At 47.6% G+C, this 20,922-nt stretch overlaps 1 protein-coding gene across 7 annotated transcripts in view; it reads left to right on the top strand.

The window, feature by feature from the left end:
- Positions 1–20,922, top strand: part of AHDC1 (AT-hook DNA binding motif containing 1) — a 314,317-nt gene that overhangs the window by 216,651 nt on the left and 76,744 nt on the right. The window contains exon 1 of one of the 7 annotated variants that reach the window (XM_058196361.1): positions 6,474–6,955. The exons of the other annotated variants lie outside the window; for them this stretch is intronic. The gene's annotated coding sequence lies outside the window, so the exon portion shown is untranslated. Of the gene's footprint in view, positions 1–6,473; positions 6,956–20,922 lie in introns of those variants that run through there. 7 annotated transcript variants of the gene reach the window in all.

Below are 20,922 nucleotides of genomic sequence, written 5' to 3'. Positions count from 1 at the left end.
GAATTGCTGGAATCCTGCAATGCTTGTTACCTGTGGGTGGTGCTGTTTTGGTTAATGAAAGAATTCACCCCTGGAGAATGAAGTTCGCTGCTACAATAGAGATTTTTTTTTAAAATTTGTTTGTTGTAGTAAAGGACCAAATTGGGTGACAGCCGGTTCTTTTTTCCAACATTTCCCATCACTAACCCATTCATGCCTTTTCCGACTGACAGGATGGAGGAGTATAAGTCATTTTCTGTTAGAGAACATTGGGCAAAATAGACAGTGGTAACTGGTGAATATTTATCTGCCATCAGCTGCGTGTGGTAATCCGGAGCTAGACAAGGTTGGGGGGGCGGGAACGGGCTTGTGTGGAATTCCTGAAGCATGCCGAGAGCACCGTCACAAAATAGATGGCCACAAATTCCCACTTAGCAGAAAGTAATCAGGTGAGGTATGCGCTACGATTTCCTTGAGCTCCTTCAGATTTTTTTTAATTTTTTTTTTTACTTCTCTGGCTGACCTTTGTCTTTCTCTTCTCGCCCGGACTTCCTCACAAAACATGGGGGGGGGGGTGCCATGAGTTTTATTTTCTGAGAATACCCACGGGGCCTTCTTAATAAAGAGGATACTGTAGGCTTGGCATAGCAGCAGGCTTGTTTCTCATTTAATTCCTTGTTGGAAGGGAAGGGAAGGGAAGGAAGGAAGTGTTGTGCCTCGTCCGCTTTCCCCGCAGCCGGGCCCATCTTATCTGCTTCCGAACGCTGAGGAATGTCCTAGCATGCCTCCCGGCCCCAGCCCTGGCTCCATACCCGGACAGGCCGAGGAGGAAGAAGTGCCTCCAGCCCCCAGCTCTGGCTCCATGCCCAGGCAAATGGAGCAACTAGACCCCTCCCCCTCCCCCACAGCATGTGAGCCTGAGGAAGGTCAATTACCAACAGCTGCAGACTGGAGTGACCCTCGCTTCAGGAGAATTGATAGGCGGCGGCAACAGAAGGAAGGGAGGGGCAGGCCTGGATAAGTGCTGAGTCATGGAGCCACACCCCATGGCCTGTATAAAGGATCTGCTTTCTGGCATTCTCTGAGTCAGGCAAAGTCTACCTTATCTTGTTGAAGTCACTTCCTGGTCTCCTGCCTGCCTTGAGGACTTTGCTAGGACTTTGGCAGAGCTGCAGAGGCACGCCTGATTCGGATTTCCCTGACCCGGCCGTCAGCGGAGGAGTGGGACACGACAGGAAGGAAGGAAGGAAGGAAGGAAGGAAGGGGGGCAGATAAAAGAAAGAGAGAGGGAGAAAGAAAGAAAGAAAAAGAAAGAGAGAGAGAGAAACGGGATTTAGGCAGGGGTGGGCTTCAAAAATTTTAGCAAGAGGTTGCTGGGTGGGCGTGGCCATGGTGGGAGTGGCCATGGTGGGCGTGGCCTAGTTGGCCACATGCACCACAGCGGGGCTCCAGAGGTTTTCCTTGAGTCTCTGGGAAGATGAAAATGGCCTCCCCAAGGAGGCCCTCTGGAGGCTGAAAATTCCGGAACTTCCCAAACTTCCGGTAGGCCTGTTTTTCGCCTTCCCCGAGCCTCTGCGTGCGCCCTGCTCTTACCTGCATCCAAAACAGGCCGCGTGGGGTCTCCAGGGAGGGGTGGGTGGGGCCAGCCAGGAGTGGGGTTTGAGGGTTCTCCGAACTGCACAGAATCTTAACTAGAGGTTATCCTGAACCCCTGCGAACCCCCAGCAGCCCCACCCCTGGGTTTAGGAGCCTGGCAGATGCCTGGAAAAATGTCCAGGACTGCTTTAGTGCCCATTGGCCTTAGGTTGCCCAATGCAAGTGCTGATGATGTTTCCCAAAAGTGACTGGGGAGATTCTTGGTGATCTCTGAGCGTTAGTAACTAGGTTACCTAACTAGGTAAAATTATCACTGCTCCTAGTTGGGTAATGAAACATCTACAAAAAAAAAAACCCAACCAAGAAAGCATCAGCAACCCCACAGTTCAACCCTGAGCTGCTAAGGAAGGTAAATGAATCTGATCCAGGAAGGTGCTGCTGTCCTTCAGCCGCAAAATCCAAAGAGTGCCTTGGAGCAGAGGTGGGTGTACATGCTAAACACTTTGGTGTCTCCTTAAGAAAGGGCATCATACTTTGGGCTCTGTAGCTACCTAGGAAAATATGTATTTGAGTTAAGGCAACATGTCCCTGCCCATCCAAAGTCACACCCTGTCGGCACCTCCTTAACTGAATTGTGTATTTTAATGGAATTGTGTTGCAAAGTGCGAGCTTGGAAGAGTCACTGATTGTTTAACGAGTTGCCAATAGGAGTAGTGTGTATATTCACTTCTATTTCAAAGCAGCTTTATAATTACAGTGGATCGCTATATTTGACTAGCCCAGCTTCTTTCCATCAAATAAGAGTAGTATTTGTCAACCTTAGCAACTTTAAGTTGTCTCGACTACAACAACCAGAATCCACACCGCATCCCTATTTAGATAATTGGTTGAGTCCAGCGTTGAGCAAGCCACTCAGAAATGAAGCAAATATTTTCCAGCCTGTTTCAAAAAACCTTACTCAGTGGCTTCCAACTCTTGTCATCTCTTTTGTAAGACATCCGAGAATTCACACTATCCAAACTCTTTTGGAATATCTAAAGGTTAGAAACTTTGCTGAGTGGGCATGAGATTCCAGGAGGCCATTTATTATTAATAGTATTGTTGTTGATGTTATTATCAGCAGCAACAATTGAATTTATACCTCACAAAGTCTATTCATGTTAGCTTACAAACATCTCAAACCTCCGTGGAAAAACCTCGATGCAAGCAAACACCGATATCTATAAGGGGCTCGCACAAAGAAGAATGGGTCAACTTATACTCTAAAAGACCGGGAGGCAGGACAAGAAGCAATGGATGGACAGTAACCAAGGGAGAGAAGCAACCTAGAAATAAGGGGAAATTTCCTGACAGATAAAATAGTGGAAAGGCTTGCCTTCAGAAGCTGTGAGTGCTCCACAACTGGAGATTTTTAAAGAAGAGACTGGACAGCCATTTGTCTGGAATGGTATAGGACAGTGATGGCTAACCTTTTTGCCATTGCATGCCAGGAAGGGGGGTGGGGTGGGGGGGGGTTGCACGTGTACGTGCCCACACCCATAATTCTATGCCCCCCACACATGTGCACGTGACACACACCCACCCCATGTTCCTGGCATGTGGTGGCCTGGTAGGCCCATTTTTCCCTCTCACCTGGCTCCAGAGCCTCTCTATGTGTCTGGGGAGGGCAAAAACAGCCTTCCCTCCACCCCGGAGGCCCTCCAGAGGCCGGAAATGGCCCGTTTGCCAACTTCCTATTGGTTCGGAAGTGACTTTTTTGCTGTCCCTAGCCTCCAGAGATTCCTAGAGAGGCTCTGGAGTCAGGTGAGAGAGAAAAACGGGCCTTTCCCACCCCACCCCAGGCCTTCCGGAAGCAAGAAACAACTTGTTTCCCTACTTCTGGTGGGCCCATCGCCGAAGCTTAGCTCACATGCCGACTGATATGGCTACATGTGCCACCTGTGGCACGCATGCCATAGGTTCGTCATCACGGGGATAGGATCTCCTGCTTGTGCAGGGGGTAGGACTAGAAGACCTCCAGGGTCACTTCCAATGTGTTTTTTGTAATTCTGTAATGAGAGGGCATTAAAAAAATACCTGCAATAGGACATTAAAACGTCTGAAGTAAACTATAATGAAAATCAACCAACACTTATAATCAAATTACAACTAATAATTTACAATCTTCCCATAATCAGACAGAATCACAATCCTGTGCCCAGAAGGCTAGTCTACTTTTTGGAGAACAATTGTGCGGTACACAAGGCCTTCTCCAAATACGCTGTACTCCTACAGATTGTCATGGCTTTACTATATATTCCTTGTGCTAATTTTGAGTGGGAGAACTTGCTGAGTGATCTATCACTGAGAAATGCTCCTTCGCATTGCCCTTCTTCCCCCTTGATCGCTTGCATGGATTTTCAATATTATGTAGAAGGCTGGAGCATTGAGCATCCTTTTGATGCTTCAAGATTGCAACGTGAATCCGCAAATGATCTCATCTTGATTAGTAAAGATTAGAGACCTCTCCCGGGAAGGGAAGTTGAATGTCATGCCCCAGACTCAAAAGTGGCCTTGAAAGGTGGTGAGTCCTTGAGCTGCCCACCTCTCTCTTGAGGACCAAGTGTGGGCGCTTCTGAATAGAAACATCAACAGCGGCCATCGGCCACTTCAGTCTTTGACCCCCATGCCTGCCACTCTATGAATGACAGCCTATTGGTGATGACTTTGTGTGAGCCACTCCATCTTAGCACACCTGGACTCTGATTCCTCTTGGCTTTCTCCTCTCCGTCAAAAACAAACCATCCTTTTGCCTGTCTGGATGACTGAAGTCTGGGCCCCAGGAAGGTTGCCGGTCCCCTCTTCTTCCTCCTTTTCTTGCCTACCCTCTTGACGGGACATCTTTCTTTGATCCTCCTTGCTCTTCTCTCCTTGGGTTTGCTTCAACCTAGACAGCGTTGCATCTACTTGGCTTTAAAGATCTTGGGATGGGCAGATCTCCAGCAAGTCCGCCCAGCAACCAGCTAGGGTGGCTGAGTTAATTCTCTGCATCCTTCAGGCCTGGAGGCAGGAGAAATTTATTGGCTTTGATGCCAAGTGGGAGAAGCAATGTAGATGAGCAGGAAAAAGAAGGCTTCCATTTTTCCTCCCTCCCTCTTTCTTTCTTTCTTTCTCTCGCTCGCTCGCTCTTTCTTTCTTCCATCCATCCCTCCTTCCCTCCCCCTTTCTTTCTTTCTCTTTCTCTCTCTTTCATTCATTCTTTCATTCTTTCTTCCCTCCCTCTTTCTTTTCTCTCTCTCTCTCTCTTTCTTTCTTTCCATTCCTCTTTCTTTCTTTCTTTCTTTCTTTCTTTCTTTTTCTCTCTCCCTTCCTTCCTTCCTTCTTTCCCTCCCTCTTTCTTTCTCTCTCTCTCTCTCTCTTTCTTTCCATTCCTCCCTCCCTTCCTTCACTGTCCTCCCTCCCTCCCTCCCTCCTGGGCCACTGTGGGTAGGATAATCAGTGGGAAGCAGCATCTCAGACGTGGCGGAAACTGGTTGTAAACCAGTACCAGGAAGCTCAATATTGCTCACAGAAGTGGTCTCAGGTGCAACAGGAACCTTCTCTGTAAGAAACTGCAGTGCTCTCACTAATCACAGTCATCAAGGAAGAGATGGGAGATGTGTCTTAGCACAGGGGAGATCAACTCAACCCCACCCCATCCCCGTTTTTGCATATCCCCCAAGCATGTTCTCCCAAGGCTACATGGCTCAAAGCAGGCAGCAGGTTTCTGTAAATTGATGTGCCAACGCTGGTCTCCCCACTAGAGTACCCCAGTCTCTTCAAAATGGACAGCCAGGTGCAACCTTACCTCTTCCCTTGACACCACTGTGACGCACACCTATGCCTGCAAGAAAGCAAGCAAGCAAATGTATTTACAAAATGAGAGATCGAGACCAGGGGTGAAATGCTACTGGTTCGCACTGCTTCGGGCGAACCGGTAGTAATAAAAGCTACCTGTTCGGGCAAATTGGTAGCAAAAAAAAAATGCTACCAGTTCATCAGAACTGGTATTTCTGACGATCAGCTGTGCCGCGCGATTTATATTTTCTAGAAATCAGGGAATGTAAATCGCGCGGCACAGCTGTTCTCCCCTCCCCCCACTGTTCTACTTACCTTCCTTAAGCCTCCTTTTTCCGCACGAAGCATGCGTTTGGTGCGCACTGTGCATGCGCGATCTGTGAACTGGTGGCAACCTGCAGTGGATTTCACCACTGATCTAGACCTCAAACAGGGATGCGTTCTATTGGGAAGTAGTTCTCTGCTCTTCTTTCACCCTGGATTTAGGATGTCCTTGGACCACGATTTTAAAAACAACAACAGCAACAACAAAACAGATAGAGCTTTGATTGAACCCTTGCAGCCTCCTCTCGACTTTTTTGACCTCTATAGATGCCCTCATCTGGATCTCTTGAGCAAAAGAGGAAGCGTGCAATTGAACAAAGGGCCTGATGGGGGATGCCGTGTCAATTGTTACTGTGAGGATAACTTTTTTACCGCTCACTTTTTTCAGTGCTGTTATAACTTAACAACAGCGTCTGAACGAATGGTTGTAAGTTAAGGACTACCTGTAACCATACTGAGATGATAGCTTTAGCAGGCCGGTTGGAATTGTCCACAGGGTAGCACATTTTCAAAAGTCCCAGGACTTTGCATCCGGCCATTCCCCTTGAGATAATGGAGCTATCGAGCTTTTTGGACCTCCCCTGTTCTCCTCCATCTGCCTTCTCAAGATCACGAACGAGCTTAGCTCCAGCTTTTTGGCTTCCTGCAGCAGTGGCATGCTTTCGTCTCCTTCTGTTCCAGTCTCTGCTCAGCCCAGCTTCTCCCAAATTGGGGTGGGGGACGCTGCCGACCCTTCTTTGTGAGAAGCCAAACTTGGATGAGGTAACCAGCCGTAGTAAGCTGCTCTCCCTCCCACCTTTTTTCCCCCTTCTTCTTCTTCTTCTTCTTCTTTTCCCAAGCCACCCTCTTTGGGAAACAGGCGAGCTATTGTCTCTCGCTCTCTCGCTCTCCAGCCTTGGCAGGCAGAAGTTGAGGAAGGGGAACGGCCTCCGTGCTGTGGCAGCCGCGTCCTCTGCCCAGAGACAGCCGGGCGCTACAGCTGCAAGGCAGGCAGCAGAGCCAGCAGCCTTGGCCTGGGGGAGCAGTGGCATTTGCGTCAGGCGTAACCAGGTGGAACCGCAGCATCTCAGGAAAGGGACTGGCGCTGAAAGCAGAAAAACAAATGAGAAGCAGGGCACGAGGACAGCAGCTCAGGCAGGAGAACAGACCTTACTGTCAACATGGCCCATTTTGAAGGAAGCCGTTGGAAAGCCGGATGGATCCGAACCGCTGGAAGAGCGAAGCGGAGCCCCCACGTTGGGTGTGTGTATGTGTGTGAGTGAGTGGTGGTGGTGGTGCTTGGGCGGGTTGGGGTGGGGAACAAAACTGAGGCTGGAAGGCGGCTAAATTAAGTCCTTCTCTGCAGGTTCTTTGGCCTGAGCTAGGCTTTTAAGGTGCGCTGTTTTCGCCAACCCATCTGCGGGTTGGTTTCGCAGTGCTTTTCTCGCTTCTTTGCTTTGTGCCCCCAATGTCCTCCACCCAGAAGATGGTCTGGGTGGAGAAAGAACATTGCAAGAAGAAGAGGACGACAACAATGGCAATCGACGTCTGTGTGATTGTTTGTATATTAGGTGGGATTAGAACAGGGGTGAAATCCAGAAGGTTCTGGAGAACCGTTAGCGGAAATTTTGAGCAGTTCGGAGAACTGGTAGCGGAAATTTTGAGTAGTTCGGAGAACTGTCAAATACCACCTCTGGCTGGCCCCAGAGTGTGGTGGGAATGGAGATTTTGCAATATCCTTCCCCTGCCACACCCACCAAGCCACACCCACAGAAGCGGTAGTAAAAAAAATTGGATTTCATCACTGGATTAGAATCTCAAGAATGAGTGACTCTCTGCAAAAGGGAGGAATCATTTAAACTTACTTCTGTAAGCTCATGTCTGCCTGGGGTTTGTGACCTGGATTTGGCCTTCACCCTTGAGAAGAACCAGAAGCTGAGCCCGCAAATGCTTCAAGCTGACTTGTTGGCAGGGTTTGTCCCAGTACCGTTTCCCAACCCGACTCAGGTGTATTTTGAGCAGCCATAAGCCCTAGAATTCAAAGCTTAGGTTTTGATCTTATTTCTATTAGTCTAGCCGTTTTGAACGGTATCTTTCAGAAACGCCAATCTTTCTGGCGTTCTCCAAAGCAGCAACACAGCTGAAATATTACGAAGGATAAAAGTTTAAAAGAAGCAGGTTTTGCGCAGGTCCGATTTCAAATCGACAGATCTTAAAAACGGGCTCATTTCTGAACTGGGAATGATGCTTTTTCCTCCCCGGTTTTGTGGTGCATTGCGCGAAAGGGAGCGATGCAAATTTAATCTTTAAAATCAGAAAGGGCAAAGAGCCAGTCAGCTGTTCGTGAAGGTGCTAAGTGCCATTAGTATCAGAGATGTGGGTTTTTGGGTTTTGCTTTTCTTTTCTCATATCCTAGGTTGTTGATATCACAGTATGTTATACGGGCTGCCTTATGGAACAGAAAGCGAGAGCGTGAAGTTTTAACGACAACGACAACGACAACAAAAAGAATAAAATGCTGAGCAAAGGATAATGGGCTAAATATGCCCAAATGCAGTTATAGGTATTGGCTGTGCTCATGACGGGATCTGACCTTTTTTTCCCCGGTTGTTGTTGTTTCGCTAAAGGCTTTGTTGCAAACCAATTCTGCCAGGTTTGCTCAGGTCAATATGTTTTGCAATCAGATGACCGATTCAGACTCATTATTCCACACCTTTTTACCCTAAGAATAATAAGTAGAGGCGTTTATCGAAGCTGCTGCATTCCTCCTTCAGCACACAGCCTGCCCTTCCAAGCTAGTCTGGGTCGCTTGGCAGCTGTTTCTTTATAGTCTACGATGATATATTTGAGGCATGAGACCATCAACCTGCTTCTTTCTCTCCATCCCCATTTAGCAGAATAGCAGAGTTGGAAGGGACCTTGGAGGTCTTCTAGTCCAACCCCGACCAAACAAGGAACTCTATACCATACCATACCATACCATACCATACCATACCATACCATACCATACCATACCATACCATACCATACTATACTATACTATACTATACGGTTGTCCGATCTCTTCTTAACAAACCTCCACCCACAACTTCTGGAGGCAAGTCGTTCCGCTGGTTAATTGTTCTCACTTTTAGGAGGTTTCTCCTTAGTTCTAGGTTGGTTCTCTCCTTGATTAGTTTCCACCCATTGCTTTTTGTTCTTCCTTTGAGTGCTTTGGAAAATAGGTTGACACACACACACGCACACCCCAAAATAGGTGATTGTGTTTCGGTTTTGATGTCCCAGTTGGGCGATTGATCTTGAAAAGAGATTTTTGCAGAGGATAGTTGGATGAAACCACGAACCCGGTCTACAACCGTGGTGAAGAACGTCGCTTCCGTGTTGAGAAAGGAAGAAAGCTCCTGGTGGGGTTGGCCTGTACCAGTAGTCCTCGACTTACAACCATTTGTTTAGTGCAGGGGTCTCCAACCTTGGCAACTTTAAGCCTGGAGGACTTCAACTCCCAGAATACCCCAGCCAGCAAAGCTGGCTGGGGAATTCTGGGAGTTGAAGTCCACCAGGCTTAAAGTTGCTAAGGTTGGGGACCTCTGGTTTAGTGACCAAAGCTACAACGGCATTGAAAAAATGTGACTTACGGACGTTTTTCCCATTTGCAATGGTTGCTGCATCCCTGGGTCACATGATCAGAATTTGGATGCTTGGCAACTGGCGTGTATTGCAACCCATTTGCAGCCGGCTTCTGTCAAGCCAAGTCAATGGGGGAAGCCAGATTTGCTTAACGGCCATGGCAACAACAACAAAAAAGTTACGAAATTGGAGGCGACTCACTTAAACAACCGCCTTGTTTAGCCTTGGAAATTCTGCTCCCCATTGTGGTCATAAATCGAGGACTACGAAAAGGAAAACCGTTGCTTGTAACAAGAGCCTCGGGCCCCAAGCACAGCCTACACATTTCCTGCCATGGGCTGTCTTCCATCGTTTGGGTGTCTCTGCCAACTCCCTTTTTTCTTCCATCACTGTCGCCAAACCGAACAGAAGAGGGATACCTGTTCTTGAGAACGTCCCCAAAGAGATGCTAAATTAATGGCCGCTGTTCTCAGTCGAGAATGGGAGAGAAGGGAGTGGGGAAGGGGAGAGACTGCACACATCACAAACTACCGACTTGAAGGGAAAGGAAACCCAGCAGCTTCAGTGGCTCTGGTGGACCCATTACCTAAGATGAATCACTTGCCATCTGTTGTGTCTCCTCATTATACATGCAAAGCAAAGAGAGAGTCCTGCAAAGAGTGAGAGTGAAAGAAAGGGATGGAGGGAGGAGGAGGAAGAGGAGGAGGAGAAGAAGAGGAAGGAAGAAGAAGAAAGGAGGGAGGGAGGGAGGGAGGGAGGAGAAGGAAGAGGAAAAGAAGAGGGAGGAAGAAGATGAGGAGGAAGAAGAAGAGGAGGAGGAAGAAGAAAGGAGGGAGGGAGGAGGAGGAAGAGGAGAAGAGGAAGGAAGAAGAAAAGGATGAGGAAGGAAGAGAGGAGGGAGGGAGGAGGAGGAAGAGGAGAAGAAGAGGAAGGAAGAAGATGATGAAGGGAGGGAGGGAGGAGGAGGAAGAGGAGGAGAAGAGGAAGGAAGAAGTGGAGGAGGAGGAGGGAGGGAGGAGGAAGAGGAGGAGAAGAAGAAGAGGAAGGGAGGGAGGGAGGGAGGGAGGAGGAAGAGGAGAAGAAGAGGAAGGAAGAAGAAGAGGAAGGGAGGGAGGAGGAGGAAGAGGAGAAGAGGAAGGAAGAAGAAAAGGATGAGGAAGGGAGGGAGGAGGGAGGGAGGGGGAGGAAGAGGAGGAGAAGAAAAGGAAGGAAGGGAGAAGACGACAAAGAGGAAGGAAGGGAAAAGAAGAGAAGAGGGAGAAGGAAAGGAGAAGGAGAAAAGGAGGGGTACCTGTTTGGGCTATGAGGGGTGGCTTTTGAACCACCTGAAAAATTCATGCTGCCAGATTTTGGTGCTGCAATCACGAGGGCTCCAGGGACCCCAAAACGGAGGCCGGAAGCAGCATACGGCCCAGAGGTGGCCAATTCCAGTCTGCTTCTGGGGGAATCTTGCTGTTTTCCATCTAATGCAGTCAGCATCTCCTTCTGTGAAGCGAAGGGTCTTCGAACAGCAGCACATCAGGCACAATGGAAAAAGGAGACCAGGTTCCTGCTGGCATAGAAGGGGATGTACAGAAAGGCTCCCTGTATACAAAGGTTTGCACTGTACAGCCAGATACCTGTATGCAGGTTGTCCTCGCCTTACGACCATTCATTTAGCAACCGCTTGAAGTTGCCGTGTCACTTGGAAAAAAAAAAAGAGACTTGCAACTGGTCCTTGCATTTAAGACCACCATAGCACCCCTACCTTGATCAAAATTCAGGTGCTCGGCAACCGGCATGTCTTTACAATGGTTGCAGTGCCCTATGGTCATGTGATCACCATTTTGCACCCTTCCCCTGCCGGTTTCCATCAAGCAAAATCAATGCAGAAGTCAGGCAAACAAAAAACAAAAATACGGTCATAAAAGTCAGGTGCAACTCAACCACTGCCTGTCTTACCAATGGAAATCTGGTCTGGATTGTGGTTCTAAGTCCCAGGACTACCTGTAAGTGTAAGTTTACCCACATAGTAGCTCAGTGGGGGTTGCGGGGTGTGGGAGAGACTGTTTGCAAAGGAGGGTAAAACTTTTTTTTTTTTTATAACCGCTGCAGACAGCCTGGGAGTCTTAAGATCCGTATTGATTCACAATCCATCCCAGCCTTGAAGTAAAAGTTGAAAGCCATTGTATTTCATTTTTTTTTTTTAAAGAGAGGTGAAGGAAATCCGCCACTCTCCAGATCTTGTTTGGCTCCTATGAACCTCAGCGAACAATGCCAAGAGGCAGGGGTGAAGAGAATCGTAGTCCAACGTCTCGTGGGCTACGGATCTGCCAACCCCTAACTTAAAAGTTCCATTGTTTGCTGGCTGGCTGTACTCCTCTTGCATGTTAAATCAGTCCTTGAAACTCAATGGGACCTGGTAACGTTCATCCACTTCAAATCCTGTAAATAGCGAAATGTTTATTTTCCTCCAGCATAGTTTACTGTTCTCCTACTGAGTTATCACGCTCCTTGGGTATGAGGATAAAAATCTGTGTGTAAGAACGGAATTGATTTCTAGTTAGCATCCAGAAACTTTCCTCTCTTCTTCCACCACCACCACACCTTTGGGGTTAAGACAATTTTGAACTGGAAAGCAAACATGACACTTAAATGCACAGGCAACTTTCCTGGAAATTTTCCAATTCCCAGATTTATTATATCGAATTATGTGTCATCGTGTTGACACTGACTCTTAGGGACTCCCGCCTAGGGACCAACCTTGGTTGCCGGTATTGATTAAGTAACTTTCATTTGTGTTTGTTTTTTTAAAAAATTCTGCAGGCTGCCCTTCAAGATAGCTTTCTTTCTGGGACAGCTGACCACTAAGAGGACAGTTAAAAATGTTGGGTAACTGAAGCAGCTTACTGAAATATAATGTATAAATAGGACAAAGAGACCGTGGTTTTAGAGAGTTTATCTAGTGCAGTACATAACCAACCGTAACTTAGTGGGACGTGTAAAGGTATAGGTACAGGTAAAGGTTCCCCTCGCACGTACGTGCTAGTTGTTCCCGACTCTAGGTGCTCATCTCCATTTCAAAGCCGAAGAGCCAGCGCTGTCCGAAGACATCTCCGTGGTCATGTGGCCGGCATGACTCAACGCCAAAGGCGCACGGAATGCTGTTACCTTCCCACCAAAGGTGGTCCCTATTTTTTTACTTGCATTTTTACGTGCTTTCGAAACTGCTAGGTTGGCAGAAGCTGGGACAAGTAACAGGAGCTCACCCCGTTACAGTGTGACGTGTGAACCCAGCTATATACTGCTAGATGTAGCAGTGTTTGTTTAAGGCAGGGGTATCCAACCTTGGCAACTGTAAGGCTTGTGGACTTCAATTCCCAACCATGGCTGGCTGGGGAATTCTGGGAGTTGACGTCCACAGATCTTAAAGTTGCCGAGGTCGGACATCCCTGGTTTGAAGTAAGGGAGGACACTTGGAAAAGTGGAAGGAAGTCCTACATGCCACCCAGAAGAGCAGCTGTCAGTGGCTGCAGGGTTGCATATTATATTCTTGCCCTTGTTTTCTTTAACTATTAATTAAGTAGGCCAAATGCTAATCCATCAACTATGGTTTACAAAACCCAATAGCTGGAATCGTTTTGGCTTAATGTGATGTGTGAACCCAGCCTAGGTCAAGAAACCTGGGCTATATAGACAAGATCTGACCTTATATAAAGCACCTCCCTTGTGTTCCTATGCTCATGTTTCCTGAGTATGGATTTTGTGGTTGATGTTATCATCAAGATTTGTACAGGTTTTAATTATAGGCACACTGGTGTACTTTATTCTTGTGATCTTTCCTCCAGTCTATGCCCTGACACATTTTTACAGATTTACAGATTAGCAGAGTTGGAAGGGACCTTATAGGTCATCTAGTCCAATCCCCTGCTCAAGCAGGAGGCCCTATATCATTTCTGACAAATGGCAGTCCAATTTTTTCTTGAAAGTCTCAAGTGATGAAGCTCCCACAACTTCCGAAGGCAACTTCTGTTCCATTGGTTGATTGTTCTCACTGTCAGAAAGTTCCTCCTCATTTCTAGGTTGAATCTCTCCTTGTTCAGTTTCCATCCATTATTCCTTATCTGGCCTTCGGGTGCTTTGGAAAATAGCTTGACCCCCTTCCTCTCTGTGGCAGCTCCTCAAATATTGGAACTATGTTATCATGTATCCCCTGGTCCTTCTCTTCACTAGACTAGCCATGCCCAATTCTTGTAACCATTCATCGTATGTTTTAACTTCCAGTCCCCTAATCATCCTGGTTGCTCTCCTCTGCACTTTTTCTAGAGTCTCAACATCTTTTTTATAGTGTGGTGACCAAATCTCATTGTATACATGATGTACAATGACAATAACGGCTACACTATGAAAACTGGATGCAGTACTTTTCTATCTCCTCCTTCTATTTTGGTGCTTAGCAGTTGGGTTTGGACCCGAACGTTTTTGGTGTTTGTCATCTCCAGTTTCTTGGCCCATAAGGCTTTCTAAAGCAGGGGTCTCCAACCTTGGTCCCTTTAAGACTTGTGGACTTCAACTCCCAGAATTCCTCAGCCAGCTTTGCTGGCTGAGGGACTCTGGGAGTTGAAGTCCACAAGTCTTAAAGGGACCAAGGTTGGAGACCCCTGTTCTAAAGCATCTTCGGCTCCTTTCCAGATTGTGGCATTCTGGCACCTGCCTCCGCTCGCCAAAAATGTCCCCCCTCTTGTTAGAGACAACGCGGTACTCCTGCAGTTGTAATTCTCTTCCACAGCTTGCAGAAGTTGCTGTCGTCCTGATGTTGTTAATTTCTCCTTTGCAACATCAGGAAAGAATGATAAAAACTCTCTCGGAGCAAAAAGGTTTAGGAAAAAAAAAAAGGTGGTCATAGCAACAAATGAATGGAGGGTTGTTTTCTTCCCCGTCCCCTTTTGATAAAATAACGGGGATGAATTCCCGTTTGACAATCGTAAAGTTTTCCATCTTGGATGTCCTGTCTGGCGAGACTAGGTAGCATCTGATTCCAAATCTCAGCCCTGAAAGGCCCCATGGAAACAAGAGTTCCCTTAGACTATCTTCCACCACCCCCTGCCCCCCCCACCCCGCCCCCACCCCAATTAGAGAAAGAATGGGGAAGGCAAGGTCAGGTGCGGGCTTTGAGAATCAAAAGAAGGAGAGCTATCTTGTTCCCCTTCTCATCGCCAGGCAGTTGCCAAAATCGTGTTTAGGAGCTTTGGAATTCTTCAGGGTTGAAGGTGAGGTAAAAACTTCAGAGCATCACGATGCTAAATTCTCTACCCGATGCCTGATCCCCCCCCTCTCCCTCCCCCCTGAAAGAAAACCGGGAGGTGAGAAGTGTGATTCTGCTCTTTCTCACTCTTCCCCCCACCCCACCCCCCGCACCTCTTCCATCTTGAATGGAAAATTCTTGTTCCTCCATTCCATCTCGACCGGGGAATGAAACAGCCTCCCAAGAGGACCTGTTTTTAAGTTGGCGGGGGAGAGGCAGAAAGAGAGGGAGGGAGGGGGGAGAGAGAAAGAGAAAGGCTGGGGGGGGGGGCGTGCCAGCCATTTGCTGCCTCCAAGGAGCCTGAAACTGTTAAACTAATTAAAGATTTTCAGCACCAGGATTAATCCTTTTGCAGGGTGGTTATTGTGAGCCCAGGTAGTCTATTAGTTTACCAGGCGAAGATATTGGATTTCTGAAAGACAAGTCAGCACTCTTTGGGGGCTGTTATCTTTCCAAGGCTCCAGGGGTCAGGAGTAGCAAGGAGAGGTGACTGCAATCTTTTTTTTTTGCCCCCACTCTTTTACACACACACACACACACACACACACACACACACAAAGATCCCTGCTGTATATGTTGTTAGGCTCTGCCTTCTACACACACACCTTTTGCAATTTCATGTAAGCTTGCGCCTCCTTCCCTCCTTCTGTCTGTCTCTCTCTCTCTCTCTGTTTCTTCCTCTCTTTCTGTTTTTTCTTTCTCTCTCTTTCTCTGTTTATTTCTCTTGCTTTCTGTTTCTCTCTCTCTTTTCTCTCTGCTTATTTCTCTCTGTTTCTTCCTCTGTTTCTCTTTCTGTCTTTTTTTCTCTTTCTCTGTTTCTTTCTCTCTGTTCCTTTCTGTGTTTCTTCCTCTCTTTTTCTGTCTTTTTCTTTCTTTCCCTCTTACTCTGTTTGTTTGTTTCTTTCTTTCTTTCTTTCTCTCTCTCTCTCTCTCTTTTTCTGTTTCTTCCTATCTTTCTCTTTCTCTATTTATTTCTCTCTTTCTCTTTCTCTTTTTCTCTCTGTTCCTTTCTGTGTTTCTTCCTCTCTTTTTCTCTTTCTGTCTTTTTCTTTCTTTCCCTCTTTCTCTGTTTCTTTCTTTCTTTCTCTTTCTCTTTCTCTCTCTGTTTCTTCCTCTTTCTGTCTTTTTCTTTCTCACGTTCCCCCCACCCACTCCCTCTTTGAGGCCTTTCCTGCATCCAGGCAATTTGTCCCTTCTCTTGTGTGGTCCCTGCTCCATTTTGCTAAGGGAAGGGATGCCCTGGCTGACACCCCAGCAACGTCAAACGTCCAGAGCCCCTAATGCGAAACATGTGGCAACAGCCTGGAGCTAAGTAAGGGAGGTGCAAAGGGAGAAAGACCATTTGTCTCCTCTCCCTCTGCTTCCCACCCCCTCCCCCACCAGCTGTGGCCCTCTTCCACCCCTCCCTTCCTGGGGCCAAGTCTGTGAATAGTTGGCATGAGGGAATGGAAGGCTGAGCTGAGTTCCGGCATGAGAAACAGCCTGGTATCCTCTGAGTTGAGACTTCGGTCTGTTTGAGGTTGTCTGCATGCTGCTGGCCCTTTGAGTTCCTTTTCTCTGAAGATGCAGAACAAATACAGAGGAGAGGGAGGGGGGAGGTTGCTTAAAGAGAGCAAGCACCAAGCCCGGCCTTAAGACTTCATCCACCAACTCACATGCATGGCCAGAGTGACCCATTCTATATGCCAGGAGAATGAGTCATTGTCTGCTCTGGGGGCTTGGCTCCTTCCCTCCCTCCCTCCTCCTTCCCCAAAGCTCTTTCCAGCACTCGCTTACCTGCCTTAGGATTCAGACAGGGAAGAAATGTGGAGACATGGTGGTGGGAGGAATGTGAGGGGAGACACAGAGAAAGGTAACTAGAGGACAACCCTGCACGATGCACAGTCCCTTGTTTTGCTGATGGCCAGGAAGCTACTCAAGGGATGGCGCATCCCAAATGCAGGGAAGTATCAGGATTTTTCGTAGCCAGAATGTCTTGGACCGGCTTTAAGGTAGCCAGCATCCCTCAGAAGCTTACGCAGATAGGAGCAATCAGGAGCACAGCTTTACAGTGCTTTTTACAGCCCTCTCTAAGCAGTTTACAGAGTCAGCCTCTTGCCCCCAACAATCTGGGTCCGCATTTTACCCACCTCGGAAGGATGGGAGGCTGAGTCAACCTTGAGCCTGGTGGGATTCGATCTGCCGAACTGCTGGCAGCCAGTGATCAGCAGAAGTAGCCTGCAGTGCTGCAGTCTAACCACTGCACCACCATGGCTCATAATATCTATTTTGCTGAGGGGTCTCTCTCAGTTGAGCAGTTGTCATTGTCTCCTGCTTTCTGGTTGTGTTTTTCAATATTCAGGGCTGGCTGAGCTGAGGGTCCTTGGGGTGAAACGATGGGCAGCTTCAGGCCTTTTATAGCAGTAGCAATAGCACTTCGACTTATATACCGCTTCACAGTGCTTTTACAGCCCTCTCTAAGCAGTTTACAGAGTCGGCCTCTTGCCCCCAACAATCTGGGTCCTCATTTTAACCACCTCCGGAAGGGTGGGAGGCTGAGTCAACCTTGAGCCCGGTGAGATTCGAACTGCCAAATTGCAGGCAGCCGGCAGGCAGCAGAAGTAGCCTGCAGTACTGCGCTCTAACCACTGCGCCACCGCGACTCAGTAGGTTTCTTAGTGCAGACCCTGTTGGAAAAGGGCTTCAAGGAGCCCTGGTAACACAGTGGTTAGAATGCAGCATTGCAGGCTAACTCTGCCCACAGGTTGGAGTGCGATCCTGTCCGGCTCAAAGTTGACTCAGTCTTCCATCCTTCCGAGGTCGGTAAAATGAGGACCCAGATTGTTGGGGGTGCTATGCTGAGATTGTAAACCCTCCCAGAGAGTGCTGTAAAATGCAAAGGAGCAGTACAGATAGTCGTTGACTCACAACCAGTTGAGCCCGTTGTTAAGTGAGACATTTGTTAAGTCATTTTATCATCTTTCTTGCCATCGTTGTTTTTTTTATAGTGAATCGCTGCAGTGGATAAGTTAGTCACCCGGTCGTTAAGTGAATCTGGCTTCCTCATGGACTTTGCTTGTCAGAAGGTCGCAAAAAGGGGATCCCGTGACCTTGGGACATGGCAACGGTCGTATGTATGAACCGGTTGCCAGGCATCTGAATTTTGATCACCTCATCCTGGGGATGCTGCAAAGGTTGTATCTCTGAAAAAAGGCTCATAAGTCATTCTTTTCAATGCCGTTGTAACTTTGAACGGTCACTAAACGAACTGTTGTAAGTGGAGGACTACCTGTATATAAGTCGAAGTGCTATTGCAGGTGATGGCTAACCTTTTTGTCGTCGCATGCCGAAAGCGCACCCCTTGCACTCCCCCACTTGCATGCGCATGACTCCCCCGCCGCCTCCCCCGGGCATACACACGCATCTCCCACCTGTGCCCTGCCCCCTGCACACGCACAGCAGAGACCCGAAAATCAGCTGGCCGACAGGAGACACACATGCATTCATGCGGGGTGGAGCTGAGACGGGCAATAGTTCGTGTGCCCACAGAGAGGGCTCTGCATTCCAGCTGTGGCATGCGTGCCATAGGTTCTCCATCACGGTGCTATTGCTATTTGAGGAAGGCATCTCTGGGCATGGCAACAGGCGGGGTTTTACTCCTGATTTGCTTGGCTTTGCAGAAGCATGGAAGTACGTTAGCTTCCATTTAGGCTATTGACTTTAAACTCTCCTTCCCCCACCCCACTACTTCCCTCCCCCATGCATGGGGAGGGTGGTGTCAAAACCCTTTGGATGGTCTTGGTATCATCTAATAGAATCATCTATTGTAATGTCCTTCCTGTTAAAGACTACTTCAGCTTTAATTGCAATAATACAAGAGCAACCAATAGATTTAAACTTAATGTCAACCGCTTTAATCTAGATTGCAGAAAATATGACTTCTGTAACAGAATCATCAGTGCTTGGAACACTTTACCTGACTCTGTGGTCTCTTCCCATAATCCCAAAAGCTTTAACCAAAAACTTTCTACTATTGACCTCACCCCATTATTCCTAAGAGGACCATAAGGGACGTGCATAAGAGCACAAATGTGCCTACCGTTCCTGTCCTATTGTTTTTCTTTTTCTTTTTCTTTTTCTTCTTCTTCTTTATATATATATAAAGAAGAAGAAGAAGCAAGAAGCACGAAGCTGAAGCCTGAAGATGACGAATGGAGCAAGAAGCACGAAGCTGGGAGCAAGAAGCACGAAGCTGAAGCCTGAAGATGACGAATGAGACTTCGTCGAAATGCCGCCAAGACACTTCCAATTTTACACGGGAGAAAACACGAACAACCAAAGACCTATATACAAACACCCGTGAAAACCTCAGAAAACAAATATATATATATATATATATATATATATATATATATATATGCTTATACCTCCTAATATTCCCTCATATATATGTTTATCTTATATATATATATTGTTGTGACAAATAAAATAAATAAATAAATAAATAAATAAATAAATAAATAAATAAAATGTATCTCTCCCCACTTCAAAACCCGTGCTGCCCCTGCAGCTGGAGGAACAGAGAAGGGGGGGGAGAGGTTTGGGTCCCTCTTCCCTGTGTGGTCAACAGTTGCTGTGAGCTGTTTTTGAAGCAGATGAGGTTTCCCAAGCAGGCACGGAAGAGGTGGGAATTAAAAGCCCCCTGGCAGGCATAGGCTTGTTGCAACATAAGGAGAATCAGGCCAGGCAGGGAGGCCCAGCCCATGAATTACAAAGGTCGGAAGAACGGTGGGCAGTTGTTACTGTGCCGCCATGGGCTTATAAGTGCTTGTAGCCTTAGCTGAGGAATTGGGGCGACTGGGTGAGAAATTGCCTATGGAGAGGATCCCTCTGTGTGCAGGGGTTGTGTGTGAGTGTGTAGGGGCATTTGTGTGTAGGATTCTGCTTTGTATGAGTGCGTGTGTGTAGTTCTGCTGCTCTGAGCCGCTGGCTGAGGCCACACATCACACCAAGTGATTGTGTACTTTGCTTTTGGCTTAGCCCTCAGTGGAAAAAAAATAAATAAATCCCAATTTGCCTTAGGATTTGAAATCATGGTTTATTACTGGCTGAATGTAACTGTGGCTTAGTGTGACATACACAAACGCCGTCCCCCTCCTTGTTTGTTTGCACTGTCTTGGCTTATTACTGGTTTGGGATTTGCATCCTACCCAAGTCTCTGATAAGTCGATAGAGGTGAAAAGCAGGAGCAGCTAAAAATGAATTTTGGGATAAGCAAATCAGGATGAGTGAGTGGAAAAATATGTGTGTGTTTTGTTTTGGTGTGTGTGTGTGTGTGTGTGTGTATTCTCTGTGCAGGTTCATGCAACATGACCCTAAAACACATTTATGCATTGGTATTTTTTGCCTGTATCCACTTTTCCCCAATTCCAGGGCCTTGACCTATGTGAGTTTACATGCAAAGGTGATGCTATTCAATAGGATGCAGGAAGTCCTTGACTTACAATCCTTCGTTTAGTGACTGTTCGAAGTTGCAATGGCCCTGAGGGGGGAAAAAAAGTGACTTATCACCGGTTTTCTCATTTGTGACCATGGCAGCATCCCCACGGTCATGTGATCAAAATTCAGGCAGCTGGCAACTGGCTCGCCTTTATGACTGCTGCAGCATTCCGGGGTCATGTGATCACCATTTGTAACCTTCGACAAGTAAAGTTAGTGGGGGTGGGAGCCCGATTCGCTTAAGGACCGCACTTAACATCTGCAGTCTTTCGCTTAAACAACACTGGCAGAAAAGGCCGTAAAATGGAGCGCAACTTGGCGAACATCTTCCTTGCTTAGCCGTGGAAATTTGGGGGTCCCATCGTGGTCGTACGTCAGGGACTACCCCTCATGCATTTCCTGGGTGGGAGCAAATGGGGAAAAAAGGACTTCGGATAGATCTCTTCTTTTTCTGGGCACGTGTCTCAGGGCTCATGAGAACGTCTCAGCCTGCCATTTGGGATGGCCTTTCCTCTTGGGTGCATCTGGCCTTGTCTCTCTCGGTGCCAAAGGATCCCAATGGATTGACTCTGCATCTCTTTGTCCCATAGAAAGATCGACTCCTGGGATTAGAGCTTGGGATTTGGGTTTTTCCATGTCCCGCTTGAATTTAAAGGGAAGCTGGCAGGAGGAGGGATTGTTGGGAGGGGCTGGGACCCACTGACTCGAATGAAAAGCCTTCTGTGTTTTGCCTGCCTTCTTCTGTCTTTCTGGCTGTTTCTGCCTGGTCCTTCGAGGGCCGTTTCCTTATTCCGCATCGCCCTTTGCTGTAACTCTACACCTACCCAGCCTGCAACTGC

Source organism: Ahaetulla prasina, chromosome 10, assembly GCF_028640845.1.
Source record: "Ahaetulla prasina isolate Xishuangbanna chromosome 10, ASM2864084v1, whole genome shotgun sequence".
NCBI lineage: Eukaryota > Metazoa > Chordata > Lepidosauria > Squamata > Colubridae > Ahaetulla > Ahaetulla prasina.
Note: the sequence above shows the minus strand (reverse complement) of the source record. Positions and strands in the feature narration are given on the sequence as shown.